The sequence below is a fragment of the Tursiops truncatus genome, chromosome 20, assembly GCF_011762595.2.
Source record: "Tursiops truncatus isolate mTurTru1 chromosome 20, mTurTru1.mat.Y, whole genome shotgun sequence".
Classification (NCBI taxonomy): domain Eukaryota; kingdom Metazoa; phylum Chordata; class Mammalia; order Artiodactyla; family Delphinidae; genus Tursiops; species Tursiops truncatus.
The window spans coordinates 32,846,687-32,870,553 of record NC_047053.1 but is presented as its reverse complement, the minus strand read 5'-3'; the positions used below and the strand labels follow the sequence as shown (position 1 = coordinate 32,870,553).

Genomic DNA, 23,867 nt, shown 5'->3' with positions numbered 1-23,867 from the left:
AGAAAGTCCCTGCCATCTAGAGCTGTGAGGCCTTAGGGCCCAGTGAGGATTTCAGAGGAAGGCAAGAGAGATCCCTTGATTAGAAGGAGGAGAAAAATGCATGAAAGGGATGGCATTTGAACTGGGTCTCAAAAATTGGACTGAGACTGTATCCAATTTTAAAAGGCAAAGAAAGAAGGAAGAACGTTCTAGTCAGAGGTAACTGCAAATAGTGGTAATAACAAAGAGTTGTAATGGGACACAAACCACTTACTGTTTTGAAAATATTTTATCATTATATCCTCATTACTACCTTGTATAATAGGTACAATCATCATCCCCTTTTAGGGATGAGGATACGCAGGCACAGAGTAGTGAAGTAATTTGCTCACACGGCTAGAAAGGGGCAAAGCTGGGCTTCAAAACAAGGTCTCCTGATACGAGAGCTCACTCTTTCAGAAAAAGGCATGGAAATGATAAAATGTGACGCACGTTTTGGGTGTGTGCACACCACGTACATAATGTAGAAATGAGCACAAACATTTAACGTGGTAATACTTTCAGACAATGCCTTAAAGTAGATCAATACTTTAAGACCAAGAGGTGTTTTTTGTTTGTTTGTTTTTTAGAAAAAATAAAGTAGGGAGATTTACATCTGTTTATTTCTTTCCAGCACCCTTCTTTCTTCTGGAAGCTCTGCCCTCCTTCTCTGAGGGAACTTCTCTGCCCATGCAGCTGTTAGTCCCACGGGGCTCTTGTCAGTCCTTTGTCTCAGGTGGGGACCCACCTCCCAAGTCCAGCAGCTGTGGTCCTTCCTCAGTAGTTCTCAGCTTATAAGGAAGCGGGGAGGCAGCTCCGTTGGCGGGGAGGGGGTCCTGTGGTGGTCTTGGGGCATCTGCAGAAGAGCAAGTGGAGTCAACCCCACAGTGCTGAGGAGTCCTTTGCCCTGGGACTCGTTTTCCCTGAGCCACCCTGGCATTTGCTCTTTTTGAGTATTTGGGGACATAAGCCAATAAGCTATTTTTGTTTTTCTCTAGGACATTTAATGTGGGCTTTCTGTCACACGGGACTAAAAGTAAAGGAGCTTCCATCCCCCACTCCTGGACTCCTTCTTGTGTCCTGCTCAGGGTTCTGACCTGCCCGCCTTCACTTCTAAGCTCCTGACCTGTCAGAGGCCCAAATGAAACCACACAAATTCTTGACGTGTCCAGCACAGTTTTGATGGAATGGCCCTTTGCGCTTCCTGCAAGGCTCCGCTACCAAATAGACCCTAAGGCCTGGAGCCCCCTGGCTTCTTGGGGCCCTGGAGGGCTGGGAGTCAGGGCAAAGTTTTGGAAGAGAACAGAATCCAGCACAGTGAGTGAGAGCTGAAAGAAAGTGATATTGGGGTTAAATCCAGAGCAGGACAATTCCCAAGCTCTGGCTGAGGTGAGGGGGGTGAGGTAGTATAATAGGGAAGAACAAATCTGACTCCATATTTGTACTGTTTCTTTTACTTTGACCTTTGTATTCTATTGTTTTTGCTACAAGTTAAGAATGTTGCCTATAGCCTGAAATATACAGGATAGCCCATTCTCAAGGCTCTGACCTTTAAGGGTGTAACACTTTTCCATTCATATAGAGATAAAAATTTGCAGAACAAAGAATAACGTTTGTCCTGTTGACGGTTTACCTGACCTATGTGGACAGCCGCAAGAACAAAGGATTTCAACCCCCGGAAGTTGGCAACAACCAACCACACCCCCTCCCCTTTTACTAAAAAAAAAGCCTGAATTCTTCTCAAAGAACTAAGATGGTTCTTTGAGACATTAGTCCACCATCTTCTTGGTCTGCTGGATTTCCAAATAAAGTCACTATTCCTTGCCCCAACACCTCATCTCTAGATTTATTGGTCTGTCGTGTGGCGAGCAGTACAAGCTTGGACTCGGTAACAGTAGGAGGGGCCTCGGGCATCTGCTTTTCCTGCACCCTGAGCTGGGATGCCCCAATTGCTTTGGGGCAGAGGATAGAAGTCTTAAAAGAGTTTGGCACAAACTGTGTGGGATTTTTTGAGAGATGGAAGAGAGAGAGTATGGTCAGGTCAGCCACTGGTTCTGCCCTGAGAAGGGTGGTATGAGGCTGAGCTGTGTCCACTAGGACACTGAGACCTGCTTCTCTGTCCCTGGGAATGTTGGGGAAAGGAAGGAGGAGGAGGTGGCAAGACCCTGGAGGGGGTATGGCCTGGCCCCTTTTCTGGATGCCTCTTCCTCCTCCTCTTTTAATTTATTCTTTTCCTCCTCTGCTAACTCCTCTTTCTTTCAGACCCTCCCCAAGGCTGGACTATGCCCAGGATGGGCCACAACAGGGCAAGACTGTCCTCCCTGCAAAAGGGATGGGTCACCACCATTTCCCAGTCCTCGAGATCTCAGGAAGATGCTGGGACAGGAAGGGGAGATCTGTCTGTATGCAGCAGAGCCTTGATCATGAAGCAGGAAAACTAGATTTGCCCTTGTTTCTGCTTCTGAAGGCTGTGTGACCCCAGACAGGACACTTACCTTTTCTGGGCCTCTTCCTTGAAACTGCAAATAATACCAGATGGGGCATTGTATTGGGATATGGGTTCATGTCTATTGACATAGCTGATTGCTAAAATTCCCAACCTTTGGGCAATACAGGCAGATGATATTATTGTTATTGTTGTTGTTATTGTTATTATTCTGTTACAGATTAAGAACCTGAGACTCAGGAAGCCTAATGACTCACAGAAGGTCACAAGCTGGTCAGCAGCAGAGCTTCTAGACTGGAAGCTCCCTGAGGGCAGAGGCTGTGTTTCTGTCACACTGTATCCCAGCATGTTGAGAGATAGGTGGCACAGAGCGGGGTCTCAAAAAATCATTGAGCACGTTTAAGTAAATGGATGATTGATGAATGAATGTGCCAGGTTGAAACCTAAGTTTGTCTGATTCTAAAGCCTATGATTGTTCTATTATGTCTTATCTATATGATAATAATTATTTTAGCAATAGTTATTATTAATTCCTTACTATGGGCAGGGCTGGAACTTGGGAATGGTTAGTGAGGTACTGACCTTGAGCACAAAATTTAAGGGGGCACCAAAAAAAAAAAACCTCAGTAATCAACATAAATAACATTTTAATAAAATGTCAAAATTTTAAATAAAGACAGGATCAGTAACAGTACTATGCCAAGCCATATTGGAGCCTGAGGCAAAAGGAAAAATCAGCGTGAGCTTTCGGTAAGAACATCTACTTGTTTGTCTGTCCATCTATCCATCTATATAATACATATTTACCAAGTGCCTACCATTTGCCAGGCCTTCTGCTTGGCACCAAGAATACCACAAAGAATCAAAAGATTGTGGTCCCTGTTCTCCTGGAGACAAACATTAAATAAATAATCACAAAAGTAGCTAGATACTTATACATTGGAATAAACAACACAATGGAAAGGAATATATTGGGAGCTCAGAGAATGCCTCTCTGATAAGAGAACATCTGAGCAGTGTTAGGTAGGTTGAAAAGCAAGGAAGACAGGAATACAGGTAAGGGAAATAGCTTGTGCAGAGGTCCTGAGGCAGGAAGTCCTAGCACATATCAGGAACTGAGTGTGGCTGGAACCCTGAGAGCAGGGGAAGGGAGTTCCTGATGGGGCTAGAGAGGGGGCAGGAGTCAGATTGCACAGGCAACACCAGGCCTTGTTATGGAGATGGGGTTTATCCTGAGGACAACACAAAGCCTTTGGTGTGTTTTAAACAGGGAAAGCGTGATCAGTTTTACATTTTGGGGAGCTCACTCTGAGTGGTTTGTGAAGAATGGATTCAGGGAGGCCAACGGTGGAGACACCAGTTAGGAGGCTGCTGCAGTCCTCCAGGTGAAAATGATCAGGCTGGACTCAGCCATGGCCATGGGAAGGAGGATCTTGATGATGGCAGTGATTGGCTGGGACGCCCAGCTCATCTGCCTAAGTTGGGTGGGGTCGGGTCTCGGGACCAAGGGCTGCTTACTGTGGTGAGGAAGCCTGGAGGAGCAGCAGGTCTGCGTTGCCAGGTAGGCAAGACCCATGACTCAGTTCCCTCAGAATGGGTCACTCAGATACCAGATGGGCATAGCCACCCACAGCAGTGGCTTTGTGTTAACTGGGCAGGCCCATCCTCTTAGAGTTTGTCCAATAAGACACATTACTTCAAAGACCTAGCCTTGGGTTCGTGCCCCGGTCCAGGAAGAGCCCACATGCCGCGGAGCGGCTAGGCCCGTGAGCCATGGCCGCTGAGCCTGCGCGTCCAGAGCCTGTGCTCCGCAACGGGAGAGACCACAACAGTGAGAGGCCCGCATACCGCAAAAAAAAAAAAAAAAAAAAAAAAGACCTAGCCTCACTGGGTCTCAGTACCCTCATCCAGAAATGGGAACCTATGTCAAGGGTTGGGGCGGGGGTGTCAACTGAGGTGTCATCCATAGAGCACCTCACACAATACCTGGCACAGAGTAGGTGCTCTGCAAATCTAAGCCCTTTTTCTCCCTCCTGTGACCAGGTGTCTCCCCTTCCTGGTGGGCCAGGTGGCAATGGGCTGTCTGTAGGATTACAAGTCTTGGGTTTTGTTAGCACCCCTGGATGCCTTCTTCCCTTGCTAAGCCCAATCTACCTGTTGGCCCTGCAACATCAGACCTTTCCCTGTGCCCAAGAGTTCCCACCCCATTCTCCCCTGCCCTCCCTTCCGTCCTTCCTGGAAGACTCAGGTGGCCCCAAAGCCTGGAAGCTACCAGATGTTCTCACTTCATGGATGATTCCTGACTTTTGGTTTTGGCCTTTCAACCCCTGTTAAAATGCTCTGGTTAGTTACTCCCACTTTAGTATGAAAAGAGGCTCAGAGACCTGATTTCAGGATGGCCTCTGAGTGAGAAAAAAATTAAAGGCACTGGGCAACTAAGGATTAGGGCTGTGGAGATGCCCTAAAAGGGCCTAAAGGAGAAAGCTGAGGACAATAGAGGCAGACTTTGCTCATTTCCTGATTTTTCCCTTTTTCAGATTGGGCAACCTCCTTCCTCTCCCCAAAGACATGTCAAAAGAGTAAATACTACTCATACCGGCATGATACCACCTTGATACAGATTCACAAAGAAGGTACTTTATAATTTTTAAATCCCTGAATTCACATTGAAGGTATTCAAGGTGGGGATTCGTTACTAAATTGTTTTGTTTTCATCATTTGGCAGATGGTTAAAATAACGTTATGTGTTTCTGCTGGGTTGCAAACTTCTCTGGAGCCTCCAGGGTGTAATCTGAAACTGGCCCCTATACTTGGAGGGCAGGGAGAGAATGAAGAGAGAGGCGGCTGCTCCAGATTGGTTGATGGCAGGTTTAAAAAGCCAGGGAGGGACTTCCCTGGCGGTCCAGTGGTTAGGACTCCGGGCTTCCACTGCAGGGGGCGCGGGTTCATCCCTTGTCAGGGAACTAGGATCCCGCATACCATGAGGGGTGACCAATAAAATAAAATAAAACTCAATAAAAAGCAAGAGAATTTATGCATGAGGCTCGTCTTGGACGCTGCAAGATAGTAGATCTCTGCACCTGCCCGGCCAGAATCTTAGAAGTTTATATAGAGGCCGTAACTGGGCTCAGGCACAGACACCATGCAGATGGTCTTAACACCACCTTAGTCTCTCAAGGCTGCATCCTTGGGGAGCTTCTGGGAGCAAGGAAGTGAAGCTGAATGCACATTCCAAGGACAGAGGAAGGGGGTGAGCAGCCTCTGATCACCCAGGTCCAGCTTGCAGGTCAAACTCAAGGTCACGTCCTCTCAATGACCTCCCCCTACACTCCACCCCTAGTGACCATGACCAGCTCTGACAATCTCACATGCCCCCCTTCTTCCTCAAGGGTCCTGAGAACCAAACCAAGGGGTTTCACTAGCACGGAAGTGGATCCTTCTTGGCTGCTATCAGGCTACATTGGAGGCAGATGCCTCAGCAACAATACAGGCACATGCAAGAGAAGCACAGGTTAAGACAATAATTCCCCAAATCAGTGGCAGCTTTTCCCACCAAGAGCCCACTGTTCAGAACCACTGATTTATAAGTCCCCTAGGCTGGGGGTAGGATCACTCAGGGCATTCCTGTGTCCTCATGTGATTTAATAAAGACAACACAGTAGCAGACAGAAGACTCACCAGGTATGAACACACAACATTCTGCTTGGCTAATGGCACAGGTGCCTCCTGGCGAGGCAGTGATGATGTCCAAGGCCATCCTATGTTGGAAGACAGCTTTTCTCATTGGAGACATGTCAGTGTTCAGTAAGGACAGGCTTTGTTGGCCTTCATTCAGGGCTTGCTGGGGGATTTAATAAGGGCCTCCGTGTGTGCTACAGTGTCCTCCAGGCTGATGGAGGGGACAAAGATGGTGGCCAAATGATGGTACTGGTGGGAAACAGAATGTGTGTCCCCGGCCTCGAGGAGAGGGAGGTGGCAGCTTTAGGAACTTGACCTGGTTGTGCGCACCATTCATCTTGGCCAGGGGAGGCAGCACTGTCAGGTGTGAGGAGATGGACTGGGGGCAGGACAGGCCAGACCAGGACCCCAGGCTAGGGCATCAGCTTCCTGATTGCCAGGGGGTGTCAGTGCCTTCTGAGTTGGAACATGGAAACAGTGAGGACTGCCGCAGGTCTTGCAGGTGAACCCAAATGTCTTTCCACCTATCCTGACCCCACAAGGGCTTGTTCATGATCATCTACCCCTTGGATTCCCTTTGTCCAAGCCTTAGGGTTAATCCCTTTAGAACAGCCGGTCAGTGCAAAGGGTTAACAGCCAGGGCTCATGAGTGCTCACCAGCCAAACTGCTCTGAGTGCAGCCCACTGGCTGCTGTGGTTCATTTCTCCCTGAGAGGCTCTCTGTGGACGAGGGCTGTGTACAGCACTAAGAGCTGTTGCTCTGTGGGGTTATTGGCTTTTTTTTCCTCTTAGCGTAAAGCCTTTGAGCTCCATCCAAGTTGTTGCGTGTATTAATTATTTGTTTCTTTTATGGCTGTGGCTGGTAGTATTCCACGGTATGGATGTACTAGTCTGTTTAAGCATTCACCCATTGAAGGACATTTGGACTGTTTCCAGTTTTGGGTTATTACAAGTAAAGCTGCTCTGAATAATTGTGTAGTTTTTAAGACTGATTTTAGCCTCATCAGTAGGCTTGTCTCTCCCTATATACATAACTTGGCCTAAAATGTCCCACAGAGAAAAAGAGCCAACCCCCCCCAAAAAAAACCCAAAAAAACAAAGCCCTAGGAAAATCAACCTTCTGTCCTCTGCTAATAATAAAGTTAAATATATCAAATCAAAATCTTCAAGAAAAGTATATAAGCTCTTGATCTTTTCTTATGAGTCAGATATTCAACTTTCCATTAGGCAAAATTTAGGGTGAAACCCAAACTGAAAACCTATTTTTTTCTCTCAAAATTGTGATTTACAAATGAGGTTGACAACCAGGTGCTGGGGTAGCATTTACCATCAGTTGATTTATTTGTGGATTGATTGACCAGCTGACTAACAAGTGGTTACTGAGAGCCTACGAAAGCCCAGGGCAAGACAATTAGAAATAGTGGTAAGCAAAATGGAGCTGTGTTCTCATGGCAGCTAGATAGTGAAGAAATAACCACACAAATAATCTCAAATTATAAAATGTGATAAGTGATCTGAAGAAAAAGCCCAGGATGGTCTATAAGAGAATAGGAAATCCTAAATTGGGTTTGGGGGCAAGGGAGTTCCCTCCTAGGTATTGCCATTTTGGCTACGATCTGCAATAGTGAGAGTGAGCTAGGGACAGAATAGGAGAAAAGCACTCCAAGAAGAATGTTGAGAAAAACTGAAGGAATTTGAAATGAACTGCCTTCTTCCAAAAAAAATAAAAGGTTGCTGGGTGTCTTCTCTAGGGTCCTCTTCTGGATGATCTGATTTTGAAAGGGCTTGTACCTTTCATTGTCTTTGCATTGTTTTAGGACCTAGTAACTTGTAGAAAACTTATAGCCACGCATATAATCCTTATCTACAGAACTGCAAATGAATTTTGTCTGGTGGAATACCATTGATTATTGCCCTGTGTATATTGACCAAATTTGCATCTATTTGTAAATTTATTTCAGCTTTCCTCATTACTAATAAATGTGTACGTTGTTTGCATTCTCCATTAAATTACTTTTCATGTGTGGTATAAGGAAAGGTCCAGCCTCATTCTTTTGCATATGGGTATACGGTTGTTCCAACACTATTTGTTGACAAGACTATCCTTTCCCCATCGAGTTGATCTGGCACTGTAAATGAATTAAAGAAGGAGGCCATTAGACTGAGGTAGTTCTAATATCTTAGCTGCCTATATAAGCAAACCAAATCTAAGCCTATAAGTGCTTCAAGGTTAAGAAATTGAAACTTAAGGAAAACCAATCACAAACAGCCAACTAGGTTTCCCAAATAAGGCAATGGCTTAAGCTATAGCCAATCAAATAACTTCCTTGTTTTGCTTTTCCCTTTTCTCTATAAAAGGCTTTCCCCCAGTTCCTGTTGGTGGAGCGCTGCTAACCACTTGTGGTTTGGTGCTGCCCACTTCTAGTTGATTTTTGCTCAAATAACTCCTAAAATGTTTAATATGACTCAGTTTATCTTTTAACAGCACCCTTGTCAATAATCGTTTGGCCATAAATGTAAGGGTTTATTTCTAGACTCTCAATTCCATTTTATTTATCTATATGTTTATCCTAATACCAGTACCATACTGTTTTGATTAGCTTTGTAGTTTGTTTTGAAGTCAAGAATTGTGAGTGCTCCAACTTTGTTTTTCTTTTTCAAGATTTTTTTTTCTTTTGCTATTCTTGGTCTCTTGTATTTCCATACAAATTTTATGATCAACTTGTTATTTTCTGCAATATAACTACCTCAGATTTCGATAGCAATTACACTGAATCTATAGATGAATTGGGGGAGTATTACTAACTTAACAATATTAAATCTTCCAATCCGTGAACATGGGATATCTTTCCATTTATTCAGCTTATTTCTAATTTCTTTCAATGATGTTTCGTAGTTTTCAGTGTACAAGTCTTGCATTTGTTTTGTTAAATTTATTCCTAAGTATTTTATTCTTTTTGAGGCTATTGTAAGTGCAGTTGTTTTCTTTCTTTCTTTTTTTAACATCTTTATTGGAGTATAATTGCTTTACAATGGTGTGTTAGTTTCTGCTTTATAACAAAGTGAATCAGCTATACGTATACATATATCCCCATATCTCCTCCCTCTTGCGTCTTCCTCCCACCCTCCCTATCCCACCCCTCTAGGTGGACACAAAGCACTGAGCTGATCTCCCTGTGCCATGTGGCTGCTTCCCACTAGCTGTTTGGTAGTGTATATATGTCCATGCCACTTTCTCACTTTGTCCCAGCTTACCCTTCCCCCTCCCCATGTCCTCAAGTCCATTCTCTACATCTGCGTCTTTATTCCTGTCCTGCCCCTAGGTTCTTCAGAACCATTTTTTTTTTTTTAGATTCCATATATATGTGTTAGCATACGGTATTTGTTTTTCTCTTTCTGACTTACTTCACTCTGTATGACAGTCTCTAAGTCCATCCACCTCGCTACAAATAACTCAATTTCATTTCTTTTTATTGTTGAGTAATAGTCCATTGTATATATATGTCACATCTTCTTTATCCATTCATCTGTCGATGGACACTTAAGTTGCTTCCATGTACTGGCTATTGCATATAGAGCTGCAGTGAACATTGTGGTACATTACTCTTTTTGAATTATGGTTTTCTCAGGGTATATGCCCAGTAGTGGGATTGCTAGGTCATATGGTAGTTCTATTTGTAGTTTTTTAAGGGACCTCCTTACTGTTCTCCATAGTAGCTGTATCAATTTACATTCTCACCAACAGCGCAAGAGGGTTCCCTTTTCTCAACACCCTCTCCAGCATTTATTGTTTGTAGATGTTTTGATGATGGCCATTCTGACTGGTGTGAGGTGAGTCCTCACTGTAGTTTTAATTTGCATTACTCTAATAATTAGTGATGTTGAGCATCTTTTCATGTGTTTGTTAGCCATCTGTATGTCTTTGGAGAAATTTCTATTTAGGTCTTCTACCCATTTTTTGATTGGGCTGTTTGTTTGTTTGTTTTTTGGCTGTGTTGGGTTTCATTGCTGTACGTGGGCTTTCTCTAGTTGTGGTGAGCAGGGGCTACTCTTTGTTGTGGTGTGCAGGCTTCTTATTTGCGGTGGCTTCTCTTGTTGCAGAGCAGGGGCCCTAGAGTGCTCAGGCTTCAGTAGTTGAAGTGCATGGGCTCTAGGACGTGTGGGCTTCAGTAGTTGTGGCTCAAAGGCTCTAGAGCGCAGGCTCAGTAGTTGCGGCGCATGGGCTTAGTTACTCCACAGCATGTGGGATTTTCCCGGACCGGGGATCAAACCTGTGTCTTCTGCATTGGCAGGCGGATTCTTAACCACTGTGCCACCAGGGAATTCCGGGTTGTTTGTTTTTTTAATATTGAGCTGCATAAGCTGTTTGTACATTTTGGAGATTAATCCCTATCAGTTGCTTCATTTGCAAATATTTTCTTCCATTCTGAGGGTTGTCTTTTCGTCTTTTTGTTTTAAAATCTATTTATTTATTTATTTGGCTGCATTGGGTCTCAGTTGTGGCAGGATCTTCGTTGCAGCACGTGGGATCTTCTTTGTAGCCTGTGGGCTCAGTTGCGGTGTGTGGGCTGTCTAGTTGTGGCACATGGGCTCTAGAGCGCATGGGCTCAGTAGTTGCAGTGCTCGGGCTTAGTTACCCTGCGGCATGTGGTATCTTAGTCCCCAACTATGGATCGAACCTGTGTCCCCTGCATTGGAAGGCAGATTCTTAACCACTGGACCACCAGGGACGTCCCTGTCTTTCTGTCTCGTTTATGGTTTCCTTTGCTGTGCAAAAGGTTTTCAGTTTAATTAGGTCCCATTTGTTTATTTTTGTTTTTATTCTCATTACTCTAGGAGGTGAGACAAAAAAGATCTTGCTGCGATTTATGTCAAAGAGGGTTCTGCCTATGTTTTCCTCTAAGAGTTTTATAGTGTCTGGCCTTACATTTAGGTCTTTAATCCATTTTGAGTTTATTTTTGTGTATGGTGTTAGGGAGTATTCTAATTTTATTCTTTTACATGTAGATGTCCAGTTTTCCCAGCACCACTTATTGAAGAGGCTGTATATTCTGGCCTATTTTATCATAGATTAAGTGACCATAGGTGTGTGGGTTTACCTCTGGGCTTTCTATCTTGTTCTATTGATCTTTATTTCTGTTTTTGTGCCAGTACCATACTGTCCTGATTACTGTAGCCCTGTAGTATAGTTTGAAGTCAGAGAGCCTGATTCCTCCAGCTCCGTTTTTTTCCCTCAAGATTGCTTTTGTTATTCGAGGTCTTTTGTGTTTCCATACAAATTGTAAAATTTTTGTTCTAGTTCTGTGAAAAATGCCATTGATAATTTGATAGGGATTGCATTGACTCTGTAGATTGCTTTGGGTAGTATAGTCATTTTCACAATCTTGATTCTTCCAATCCCAGAACATGGTATATCTCTCCATCTGTTTGTGTTATCTTTGATTTCTTTCATCAGTATCTTATAGTTTTCTGTGTACAGGTCTTTTGCCTTCTTAGATAGGTTTATTCCTAGGTATTTTATTCGTTTTGTTGCAGTGGTGAAGGAATGGCATCGTTTCCTTAATTTTTCTGATCTTTCGTTGTTAGTGCATAGGAATGCAAGAGATTTCTGTGCATTAATTTTGTATCCTGCAACTTTACCAAATTCATTGATTAGCTCTAGTAGTTTTCTGGTGGCATCTTTAGCATTTTCTGTGTATAGTATCATGTCATCTCCAAACAGTGACAGTTTTACTTCTTCTTTTCCAATTTAGATTCCTTTTATTTCTTTTTCTTCTCTGAGTGCTGTGGCTAGGACTTCCAAAACTATTGCAAATAAGAGTGGCAAGAGTGGACATCCTTGTTTTGTTCCTGATTTTAGAGGAAATGTTTTCAGTTTTTCACCATTGAGAATAATGTTTGCTGTGGGTTTGTCATATACAGCCTTTATTATGTTGAAGTAGGTTCCCTCTATGTCCCTTTCTGGAGAGTTTTTGTCATAAATTCGTGTTGAATTTTGTTGAAAGCTTTTTCTGCATCTACTGAGATGATCATATGGTTTTTATTCTTCAATTTGCTATATTGAAGAATCCTTGCATCCCTGGGCTAAATCCCACTTGATCATGTGTATGATCCTTTTAGTGTGTTGTTGGATTTGGTTTGCTAGTATTTTGTTGAGGATTTTGAGGTCTATGTTCATCAGTGATATTGGCCTGTAATTTTCTTGTTTTGTGATATCTTTGTCTGGTTTGGTATCAGGGTGATAGTGGCCTTGAAGAATGAGTTTGGGAGTGTTCCTCCCTCTGCAGTTTTTTGGAAGAGTTTGAGAAGGGTAAGTGTTAGCTCTTCTCTAAATGTTTGATAGAATTCACCTGTGAAGCCATCTGGTCCTGGATTTTTGTTTGTTGAAAGATTTTTAATGACAGTTTCAATTTCATTACTTGAGTTTGGTCTCTTCACATTTTCTATTTCTTCCTGGCTCAGTCTTGGAAGGTTGTACCTTTCTAGGAATTTGTCCATTTCTTCCAGGTTGTCATTTTATTGGCATGGAGTTGCTTGTAGTAGTCTCTTAGGATGTTTTGTATTTCTGTGATGTCAGTTGTAACTTCTCCTTTTTCATTTCTAATTTTATTGATTTGAGTCCTCTCCCTTTTTTCTTGATGAGTCTGGCTAAAGGTTTCTTAATTTTGTTTATCTTCCCAAAGAACCAGCTTTTAGTTTTATTGATCTTTGCTATTGTTTTTGTTTGTTTGTTTCTATTTCATTTATTTCTGCTCTGATCTTTATGATTTCTTTCCTTCTATTAACTTTGGGTTTTGTTTGTATTTCTTTCTCTAGTTGCTTTAGGTGTAAGGTTCGGCTGTTTTTTGAGATTTTTTATTTGTTTGTTTCTTGAGGTAGAATTATATTGCTATAAATTTCCCTCTTAGTACTGCTTTTGCTGCATCCCATAAGTTTTGTGTTTTTGTGTTTTCATTGTCATTTTTTTCTAGGTCTTTTTTGATTTCCTCTGATTTCTTCAGTGATCTCTTGGTTATTTAGTAGCATATTGTTTAGCCTCCATGTGTTTGCGATTTTTACAGGTTTTTTTTTTCCTGGTAATTAATTTCTAATCTCTTAGCATTGTCATCACAAAAGATGCTTGATACGATTTCAATTTTCTTAAATTTTCTGAGGCCTGATTTGTGACCCAAGATGTGATCTATCCTGGAGAATGCTCTGTGTGCACTTGAGAAGAAAGTGTATTCTGCTGCTTTCAGATGGAATGTCCTATAAATATCAGTTAGGTCTATCTGGTCTAGTGTGTCATTTAAGGATTGTGTTTCCCTTATTAATTTTCTGTCTGGATGCTCTATCCATTGGTGTAAGTGGAGTGTTAAAGTCCCGCCCTATTACTGTGTTACTGTTGATTTCCCCTTTTATGGATGTTTGCATTTGCCTTACGTATTGAGGTGCTCCTATGTTGGGTGCATAAATATTTACAATTATTTTACCTTCTTCTTGGATTGATCCCTTGATCATTATGTAGTGTCCTTCCTTGTCTCTTGTAACAGTCTATTTTAAAGTCTGTTTTGTCTGATATGAGTATTGCTACTCCAGGTTTCTTTTGATTTCCATTTGCATGGAGTATCTTTTTCCATCCTCTCACTTTCAGTCTGTATGTGTCCCTAGGTCTGAAGTGGATCTCTTGTAGACAACATGTATATGGGTCTTATTTTTGTATCCATTCAGTCAGTCTGTGTCTTTTGGTTGACGCATTTAATCCATTTTCATTTAAGGTAATTATTGATATGTATTTTCCTATTACCATTTTCTTAATTGTTTTGGGTTTATTTTTGTAGGTCTTTTTCTTCTCTTGTTTTTCCTGCCTAGAGAAGTTCCTTTAGCATTTGTTGCAAAGCTGGCTTTGTGGTGCTGATTTCTCTTAGCTTTCCTTGTCTGTAAAGTTTTTGATTTCTCCATCAAATCTGAATGAGAGCCATGCTGGGTAGAGTAATCTTGATTGTAGGTTTTTCCCTTTCATCACTTTAAATATATCCTACCACTCCCTTCTGGCCTGTGGAGTTTCTGCTGAAAAATCAGCTGATAACTTTATGTGGATTCCCTTGTATGTTATTTTTTGCTTTTCTCTTGCTGTTTTTAATAGTTTTTCTTTGTATTTAATTTTGATTAGTTTGATTAATGTGTGTCTTGATATGTTTCTCCTAGGTTTATACCATATGGGACTCTCTTCCTGGAGTTGATTGACTATTTCCTTTACCATGTTAGGGAAGTTTTCAACTATAATCTCTTCAAATATTTTCTCAGACCCTTTCTATTTCTCTTCTTCTTCTGAGACCCCTATAATTTGAATGTACGTTTAATGTTGTCCCAGAGGTCTCTGAGATTGTCCTCAATTCTTTTCATTCTTTTTTTCTTTATTCTGCTCTGCGGCAGTTATTTCCACCATTTGTTCTTCCAGCTCACTTATCCGTTCTTCTGCCTCAGTTATTCTGCTACTGATTCCTTCTAGTACATTTTTAATTTCAGTTATTGTGCTGTTCAACAGTTTGTTTGTTCTTTAGTTCTTCTAGGTCCTTGTTAAATGTTTCTTGTGTTTTCTCCATTCTATTTCCAAGATTTTGCATCATCTTTACTATAATTACTCTGAATTCTTTTTCAGGTAGATTGCCTATTTCCTCTTCATTTATTTGGTCTTGTTGGTTTTTACCTTGCTCCTTCATCTGCAACATATTTCTCTGTCTTCTCATTTTGTCTAACTTACTGTGTTTGAGGTCTCCTTTCTGCAGGCTGTAGGGTCATAGTTCCTCTTGCTTCTGTGTCTACCCCCAGTGGGTGAGGTTGGTTTAGTGGCTTGCCTGGGCTTACTGGTGGGAGGGACTGGTATCTGCATTCTGGTGGGTGAAGCTGGATCTTTTCCCTTTGCTGGGCAGGGCTGCATCAGGTGGTGAGTATTGGGGTGTCTGTGGGCTTAGTCTGACTTTAGGCAGACTGTCTGATGAGTGTGGGTTTGTGTTGCTGTCTTGCTTGTTGTTTGGCATGTGCCATTCAGCACTGGATCCTGCAGGCAGTCGGGTGGAACTGAGTCTTGGAGTTGAGATGGAGACCTCCGGGAGAGCTCTCGCCAGCTAACATTCCCTGGGGCTGGGAATTCTCTGGCATTCCAGCATCTTGGACTCGGTGCTCCCACCCCAGAGGCTCAGGCCCGACCTCTGGCCTGGGAACCAAGACCCTGCAAGTCACATGGCTCAGCAAAAAAGGGGGAAAAAAATAAAAGAAAAAGAAGGGCAGGAAGAAAACAAATGAAAACAAACAGACAAACGAAACACAAGACAAACAGCAAAGACAAAAACAAGCATACAACAACAGCAATAATTAAAAACAAACAAACAGACAAACAAAACCTCACAAAAATGGTAAAAGCAAAACCATACAAATAAAAACAAACAAAACACACACATACAACATAAGGAACAGAAACAAAAACAGAGAAAACAAAAAACAAGAGAACAACCAGACAAACAAAAGAATCACAAAATGAAATTGAACAATTAAAAACAAAACTAAGAAACACAAGAAATAAAATGGAAAACGAAAGCAGAATGCAAACTGAAGGAAAAAACAAAACAAACACAAAAACGATAAAAAGTGATAAGAAAAGAGCAAAGAAAAAAAGCAAACTAAAAAAAAGGAAAAAGAAAAACAAGGAAAAAACACAGAACAACAAAAAAGTAACATAGAAATAGAAATATAAAAAACTAAACAAAAATAAAAACAAATAATAATAAAAACAGCAACAGAACAAAACAAAATATGAAAAAATAGTAATAATTATATTTTCCTGGGGTCTCAGCTCTCAGTGTCCTTGCCTCTACCGTGAGTCACAGCCAACTTCTTCTCCCCCAGGAGGCCATCCAAAACCTGTAGGTAGGTCTCTGGTCCCTCTGTGGGCACTGTGGGGGCAGCTCAGACTCTGACCTGTCATAACTCCTGAATGTACTAGTCCTGAAAGTTCACAGCTGCTGGAGCTAGATGGGTTTCATTTGTGGGAACACTCATACATTCAGATATTCCATAGATACAGGGTTTACCAAGCCAATCGCGGTGATTTAATCTGTGTTTTGTGCAGCTGCATGGAAAGATTTTTGTTCCTCTTCCTTAATTACCCCATTGTTACCGAAACAGGAGTTTGCTCCTGAGGCTGCCCTGGAGCAATTGGGTCTGCCCTGGTGAGTACAGGACACGGAGGTGGCACGACTGCCTGGGTTATGGGGGCCCCAGCGGTGATAGGTGCGCAGGAAAGCTGGCAGCCACGGGCACGAGAGATCCGGCCCTAGTGGGAGCCTTTCTTAGCACCTGGCAGCTGGCATGAGAAGGTCAGCCCTGGTGGGGGCTTTTCCTAGTGCCTGGTGGGGCAGAGGGCTGGCATGTGGGGAGAGAGAGGCTGCAATGGTGGCTCCACCCCCTGCACGTCACTCAACAGTGGTGCCTCGCTTCTATGGCAGTCTGGGTCTCCTCCACAAGCATTCCTGCTTGCGGATTTCCTCCCTCCCATCCCCTCAGGCTGTCTCCTCACATCCAACAGCAGTCTTCCACCCAGGTTTGTGCTCAAAGCCCCACATTCCAGCTCTCAGCCACTGTGTGCACTGGCAGACACATGTCCCAGTCTGGGGCACACAGGGCTGTGGCACAGACCACTTGCATACGTCTCACTCTGTCCTGTCTGCCACAAACCGGCCATTTCACCCTCCTCCAACAGCCTCAGATGCTCCCCTTCTGTCCCAACTGATTTCCCCATCGGTGAGGGAGATTCCCAGGATGCAGGAACCTCTTCTCTGCTTCCTCTCCCTACCAGGGACTCAGATCCCATCCCGCTTCCTCCCTTCTTCTTTTTCCCTTCTTTCTTTCATCCTACCCAGTTATGTGGGCATCTTTCTTGTCCTTTCTGGTGTTCAAGGTCTTCTGCTAGTGTTCAGCCAGTATTCTGTGAGAATTGTTCCACGTGTAGATGTATTCTTGATGCATTTGTGAAGAGAGATGAACTCCACATCCTCCTACTCCTCCGCCATCTTGGTTTCTTCTCATAAATGATGTTTCTATGTGTAGTGACAAGATTATAGACTCAACAACACATTGAATGTTCTCTAGCACATACAGACGGTTGATAATAGAACACATGAAAAGAAGGGAACATTAACACAAAGTAAAGGGCCAATGAAAATCATTTAAAAATGGAAAAAAATGCTACAACTATTTAATATTTAAAAGTTATCATTCAAAACTAGAAATCTGGGGCTTCCCTGGTGGCACAGTGGTTGAGAGTCCGCCTGCCGATGCAGGGAACACGGGTTCGTGCCCCGGTCCGGGAAGGTCCCACATGCCGCGGAGCAGCTGGGCCCGTGAGCCATGGCTGCTGAGCCTGTGCATCCGGAGCCTGTGCTCCACAACGGGAGAGGCCACAAGAGTGAGCGGCCCGCGTACCGCAAAAAAAAAAAAAAAAGTTAGCCAATGTTTCTGGTTTCATGTCCTAGTATTCCATGACATTTATGCATTTTCTCTTTGTATTTCTTCTATTAAAGCATTTATAAAGAGCTATAGCCTTTAGCAATTATTCAAACACTGGGCAATGTCAGCAGACATTATTATTCAATAACATAACATCCACATCTCCTAGCAAGAAACATAGTTGAAGTTGCCCATTTAAGGATATATTTTGTTTCCCGAGCTTGTTATTTCTTGAAATACTACTTATATGAGTTGTGAAAATTTATTAGTTTTACAAACTCATTAGCATTTCTTAGCAGCAGAGCTATGAACTTGTACCATGGCAACAGTCTCAAGCTGTTGGATGAAGACCACCTCTCCCATACATGCTCCTGCCCTGATCTCCACACATGCTGATCTTAACCTTGAACTCCAGGTGCCAAGTGTTTCCTGCCGTTGCTCCTGATGTCAGCAAATTCCTTTAAGTCAGTAACTTCTCTCTGTTGAGTGTTAAACTTTATACTTTCAGGAGAATTATAATACTTTTTTCCATTTTCCCAATTGCTCAACTGAGTTTTCTCGGGACTTGGAATTTAGAAAAACATATAATTTCCTGAGAAATGCTGAGAAGGAATTCCCACATGAAAATGCTAGTAGATGCCCAAGGTGGGCCACAGCAGGGTGGGACTGTTGCCCTGCATCTGAGAGGACCCTCCCTCACAGGTCTCAGGGAGGAGGGGGGGATGCTAGAAGAGGGGAGTTTGCTTGGCCCAGAGGAGCAGGGCCTTGGCTAGGAGGCAGGAAAGTTTGACTTGTCCTTGTTTCTGCTCCTGAGAGCTGTGTGACTCCAGGCAGGACACTCACCCTTTCTGAAACTTTGTCCTTAAAATGGCAAATAGTAGTAATGGGGCAAGTACTGTGCAAGTTGATTTTTATACTGATGATTGTTTCGTGCAATAAAGGCCTTACTACCGCTGTGGAACAGACGCGGAAGCTGAGGGTCAGCAAGGCTAAACGAGGCACAGAAGGTCACAAGCTGACCAATGCGGAGCTTCCAGACTGAGGCTTCCTACGAACAGATGTGTCTGCTTCTGCCCACTGCTGCATTCCAGGATGTTGCCTGAGTGAGTGGCACAGAGTAGGCGTTTAATGTATATATATATACTTATTGAATGAATGAATGAATTCAATTTGAATCTATGTTTTCCTGACTGTAAAGCCAGTTACTTTCTCCATTCTGTTTTGCTGTTCTCTGAAGACAAAAAAGCTTGTACTTACAGACGGTCCCTGATTTAGGATATTTTGACTTTACGATGGTGTGAAAGTGATACACATTCAGTAGAAACTGTACTTTGAATTTTGAATTGTGATCTTGTCCTGAGCTGGTGATAGGTGATAGATCCTCTCTTGTGATGCTGGGCAAAACAGCTGCAGCTCTGGGTTGGACATGGGATCACCAGACTCAACACTGACACACTTATAACCACTCTGTACCCAGACAACCATTCTGGTGTTCATTTCAGTGCAGTGTTAAAAAAATTACATGAGCTAGTCAACATTCTATCATAAAATATGCTTTGTATTGGATGATTTTGCCCAACTGTAGCCTAAGGTAAGTGTCCTGAGTACATTTAAGGTGGGCAAAGCTAAGCCATGGTGTTTGGTAGGTTAGGTGTATTAAATGCATTTTTGACTTCTGGTATTTTCAATTTCCAATGGATTTATTGGGAGGTAACTCCATCATAAATTGAGGAAAGCCTGTACTAAGCCTCTACTACAGGCCAGGTGCCTTGCTTAGTTCCTGATGTGACTTATCTCCCTTCCTCACACAACCGTTTGAGAAATTACTACTTATCCCATTTCCAGATGAGAAGTCATACAATGAGAACTGAAATTATGGGAGAGCAGTAAAAAGCCCTTTTGCAGTCAAAGTTCCTGGAAAATAGCCATCATCCCTTGAACTGGCAGGATGTCACACAGTAGTCCTAGCATGGAGTGTTTTCTGTCTCTGATTTTGGTTGCAACTCAGCTTGGGAGAGTGGTTTCCTGGGAAACCTCCTCCCAGGGCCCCGGCTCTGCCACCTTCTCCCCTAGCTCCAACCCACAGCAGAGAGGCAACCGGGCCTGTTTAGGGCAGTAAGCTGGGAGTCAGGACACCTGGGGTCCAGCCCTGCCTCTTTCAGAGTCACCTGCTGCTTCCTCTTCCTGTATTCTACTGATATTTATTGAGAGACTACTACATGCCAGGAGCGACTGTGCTGTATACACAATGAGACAAGTCTTATAGGGAGAGGAGGGAAGTTGACACGGGTGTCTCAGGCTCAAATGCCCCCGCAGGCCTGTCAGAGAGAGCAGCTGGGTATGGCCTGGAAGTGGGGACCCCTGAGGCCTGGGCAGCACCCCTAAGGGGACAGCATCACCACCTCAGTTCCAGTTGGAGGTTAGCTCATGGAAACTTGGGCTCAGGTCTGCTTGGTCTTCCATATTTGCGAAAGAAACGGACAATATAGATTTTTTTTTCTATTTTTATTTTTTTTTAACATCTTTATTGGAGTATAATTGCTTTACAATGGTGTGTTAGTTTCTGCTTTACAACAAAATGAATCAGTCATATATATATACATATGTTCCCATATCTCCTCCCTCCTGTGTCTCCCTCCCTCCCACCCTCCCCACCCCACCCCACCCCTCCAGGTGATCACAAAGCACCAAGCTGATCTCCCTGTGCTTTGCGGCTGCTTCCCACTAGCTATCTACCTTACGTATGGTAGTGTATATATGTCCATGCCTCTCTCTCGCTTTGTCACAGCTTACCCTTCCCCCTCCTCATATCCTCAAGTCCATTCTCTAGTAGGTCTGTGTCTTTATTCCTGTCTTACCCCTAGGTTCTTCATGACATTTTTTTCCCTTAAATTCCATATATATGTGTTAGCATATGGTAATTGTCTCTCTCTTTCTGACTTACTTCACTCTGTATGACAGACTCTAGGTCTATCCACATCATTACAAATAGCTCAATTTCGTTTCTTTTTATGGCTGAGTAATATTACGTTGTATATATGTGCCACATCTTCTTTATCCATTCATCCGCCGATGGACACTTAGGTTGTTTCCATCTCCGGGCTATTGTAAATAGAGCTGCAATGAACATTTTGGTACATGACTCTTTTGAATTATGGTTTTCTCAGGGTATATGCCCAGTAGTGGGATTGCTGGGTCATATGGTAGTTCTATTTGTAGTTTTTTAAGGAACCTCCATACTGTTCTCCACAGTGGCTGTATCAATTTACATTCCCACCAACAGTGCAAGAGGGTTCCCTTTTCTCCACACCCTCTCCAGCATTTATTGTTTCTAGATTTTTTGATGATGCCCATTCTGACTGGTGTGAGATGATATCTCATTATAGTTTTTATTTGCATTTCTCTAATGATTAGTGATGTTGAGCATTCTTTCATGTGTTTGTTGGCAGTCTGTATATCTTCTTTGGAGAAATGTCTATTTAGGTCTTCTGCCCATTTTTGGATTGGGTTGTTTGTTTTTTTGTTATTAAGCTGCATGAGCTGCTTATAAATTTTGGAGATTAATCCTTTGTCAGTTGCTTCATTTGCAAATATTTTCTCCCATTCTGAGGGTTGTCTTTTGGTCTTGTTTATGGTTTCCTTTGCTGTGCAAAAGCTTTTAAGTTTCATTAGGCCCCATTTGTTTATTTTTGTTTTTATTTCCATTTCTCTAGGAGGTGGGTAAAAAGGATCTTGCTGTGATTTCTGTCATAGAGTGTTCTGCCTATGTTTTCCTCTAAGAGTTTGATATTTTCTGGCCTTACATTTAGGTCTTTAATCCATTTTGAGCTTATTTTTGTGTATGGTGTCAGGGAATGATCTAATCTCATACTTCTATATGTACCTGTCCAGTTTTCCCAGCACCACTTATTGAAGAGGCTGTCCTTTCTCCACTGTACATTCCTGCCTCCTTTATCAAAGATAAGGTGACCGTATGTGCGTGGGTTTATCTCTGTGCTTTCTGTCCTGTTCCATTGACCTATCTTTCTGTTTTTGTGCCAGTACCATACTGTCTTGATTACTGTAGCTTTGTAGTATAGTCTGAAGTCAGGGAGCCTGATTCCTCCAGCTCCGCTTTTCGTTCTCAAGATTGCTTTGGCTATTTGGGGTCTTTTGTGTTTCCATACAAACTGTGAAATTTTTTATTCTAGTTCTGTGAAAAATGCCAGTGGTAGCTTAATAGGGATTGCATTGAATCTGTAGATTGCTTTGGGTAGTAGAGTCATTTTCACAATGTTGATTCTTCCAATCCAAGAACATGGTATATCTCTCCATCTATTTGTATCATCTTTAATTTCTTTCATCAGTGTCTTATAATTTTCTGCATACAGGTCTTTTGTCTCCTTAGGTAGGTTTATTCCTAGATATTTTATTCTTTGTGTTGCAGTGGTAAATGGGAGTGTTTTCTTGATTTCACTTTCAGATATTTCATCATTAGTGTATAAGAATGCCAGAGATTTCTGTGCATTAATTTTGTATCCTGTTACTTTACCAAATTCATTGATTAGCTCTAGTAGTTTTCTGGTAGCATCTTTAGGATTCTGTATGTATAGTATCATGTCATCTACAAACAGTGACAGCTTTACTTCTTCTTTTCCAATTTGGATTTCTTTTATTTCCTTTTCTTCTCTGATTGCTGTGGCTAAAACTTCCAAAACTATGTTGAATAAGAGTGGTGAGAGTGGGCAACCTTGTCTTGTTCTTGATCTTAGTGGAAATGCTTTCAGTTTTTCAGCATTGAGGATGATGTTGGCTGTGGGTTTGTCATATATGGTCTTTATTATGTTGAGGAAAGTTCCCTCTATGCCTACTTTCTGCAGGGTTTTTATCATAAATGGGTGGCGAATTTTGTCGAAAGCTTTCTCTGCATCTATTGAGATGATCATATGGTTTTTCTCCTTCAGTTTGTTAATTTGGTGTATCATGTTGATTGATTTGCATATATTGAAGAATCCTTGCATTCCTGGAATAAACCCCACTTGATCATGGTGTATGATCCGTTTAATGTTCTGTTGGATTCTGTTTGCTAGTATTTTGTTGAGGATTTTTGCATCTATGTTCATCAGTGATATTGGCCTGTAGTTTTCTTTCTTTGTGACATCTTTGTCTGGTTTTGGTATCAGGGTGATGGTGGCCTCATAGAATGAGTTTGGGAGTGTTCCCCCCTCTGCTATATTTTGGAAGAGTTTGAGAAGGATAGGTGTTAGCTCTTCTCTAAATGTTTGATAGAATTCGCCTGTGAAGCCATCTGGTCCTGGGCTTTTGTTTCTTGGAAGATTTTTAATCACAGTTTCAATTTCAGTGCCTGTGATTGGTCTGTTCCTATTTTCTATTTCTTCCTGATTCAGTCTTGGCAGGTTGTGCATTTCTAAGAATTTGTCCATTTCTTCCAGGTTGTCCATTTTATTGGCATAGAATTGCTTGTAGTAATCTCTTATGATCTTTTGTATTTCTGGAGTGTCAGTTGTTACTTCTCCTTTTTCATTTCTAATTCTATTGATTTGAGTCTTCTCCCTTTTTTTCTTGATGAGTCTGGCTAATGGTTTATCAATTTTGTTTATCTTCTCAAAGAACCAGCTTTTAGTTTTATTGATCTTGGCTATCGTTTCCTTCATTTCTTTTTCATTTATTTCTGATCTGATTTTTATGATTTCTTTCCTTCTGCTAACTTTGGGGTTTTTTTGTTCTTCTTTCTCTAATTACTTTAGGTGCAAGGTTAGGTTGTTTATTCGAGATGTTTCCTGTTTCTTAAGGTAGGATTTTATTGCTATAAACTTCCCTCTTAGAACTGCTTTTGCTGCATCCCATAGATTTTGCGTCGTCGTGTCTCCATTGTCATTTGTTTCTAGGTATTTTTAAATTTCCTCTTTGATTTCTTCAGTGATCACTTCGTTATTAAGTAGTGTATTGTTTAGCCTCCATATGTTTGTATTTTTTACAGATCTTTTCCGGTAGTTGATATCTAGTCTCATAGCATTATGGTCGGAAAAGATACTTGATACAATTTCAATTTTCTTAAATTTACCAAGGCTTGATTTGTGACCCAAGATATGATCTATCCTGGAGAATGTTCCATGAGCACTAGAGAAAAATGTGTATTCTGTTGATTTTGGATGGAATGTCCTATAAATATCAATTAAGTCCATCTTATTTAATGTATCATTTAAAGATTGTGTTTCCTTATTTATTTTCATTTTGGATG

At 42.1% G+C, this 23,867-nt stretch overlaps 1 protein-coding gene across 1 annotated transcript in view; it reads left to right on the top strand.

Annotated features, from left to right (window-relative positions):
• The first annotated feature begins 18,598 nt into the window (after nt 1-18,598).
• The window catches only part of LOC101330472 (C-C motif chemokine 4), a 74,757-nt gene continuing 69,488 nt past the window's right edge, over nt 18,599-23,867 (top strand). The window contains exon 1 of the mRNA XM_019945521.3: nt 18,599-18,729. The gene's annotated coding sequence lies outside the window, so the exon portion shown is untranslated. The remainder of the gene's footprint in view (nt 18,730-23,867) is intronic.